Genomic DNA, 1,120 nt, shown 5'->3' with positions numbered 1-1,120 from the left:
GTACTCAAGGACAAAATTTCCACATGCTTCCATCTCTAGATTTAGACTGTTCAAAATGGGCCTTCCTCACTAAATGTAAATTGAATCTTGTTCATGCATACATAAATTGATTTTTCCTCTACTGACCCCCATAGGGGCATAGCCCATTACATTTCAGCACTTTTGGATTCAATTTAACATCTATTATTTAGATATGTGATCTAAATAATACATTGGCATTCCTTCTGCATCCACCCGTAAATTACTTTACAACATGGACAGAAGTCTAGCATGCATATTTCCCACCTCCCTCTCATTCCGACCCCTCTTCCACCACCCCTTCCCAGCCATGGGATTGATTTCTCTGGAAGTACATACTAGTAGTTGCGGTGTCAGAAGCTCGCCTTTGCGAGTCTTTCTCTCTGGATTCTAAGCGCTCTGAGAGCAGGACGGTGTTGGTCCAGCCCCCACCCCCATGCTCCCTCACACCCCACGACCTATCCTCACCCCATGGCTTGCACAGTTTTTTGCCCATTAGAGGTGTTCGGCTGAATTGAGTGGTAAATGCAAGAGTGTTTCTGTGTGTACATGAGTACAATTTAGCTAGCCAAATTAGTGCTTATGGTGTTTTAAAATATGCCACTGAGTTAACTGAAAGTAATTCATTCCAGGCTGCTGAGTCAGCCAAAGTAAAGGCCGATGTATTTTGAAGCCATTGGGTCCAGGCTAAGGTGGATTTTGTGTGTGAGTGGTGTGACTACCAGTGGCCGAATTTACAGAATAGAGGCCCTCCAGAGCTTCTCCTTTTCCCAATGGAAAGCTTTTATATAATTCACTCTCCCTACAAGTAACTCTTCACTTCTCTGCAAGAAAACACTTTTGCAGCGATTTGATTTTTTCACGGTTTATTTTGTTTTTTCCTTGACAACTGCAGGCAGGACTTGATGTTCTGGATATTCTCCCCTCTGAATTTGGATATGAGTGAATTTCCACGTTTATTGCTTTGTAAATCATTACCTAGGCTTTGAGGGAGGCACTTTTGTAGGCATGGATGGCATGTGCTTAATGCCTAATGCAGAACATACCAGACATCTAATCACTTCTTTGCTGCAGCAAATGTAGCTCAGCAAGATTTGCTTTC

Source organism: Pteropus vampyrus, unplaced genomic scaffold (genome assembly GCF_000151845.1).
Source record: "Pteropus vampyrus isolate Shadow unplaced genomic scaffold, Pvam_2.0 Scaffold77, whole genome shotgun sequence".
Classification (NCBI taxonomy): domain Eukaryota; kingdom Metazoa; phylum Chordata; class Mammalia; order Chiroptera; family Pteropodidae; genus Pteropus; species Pteropus vampyrus.
The sequence above is the reverse complement of the archived record's forward strand: the minus strand, read 5'-3'. Positions refer to the sequence as shown.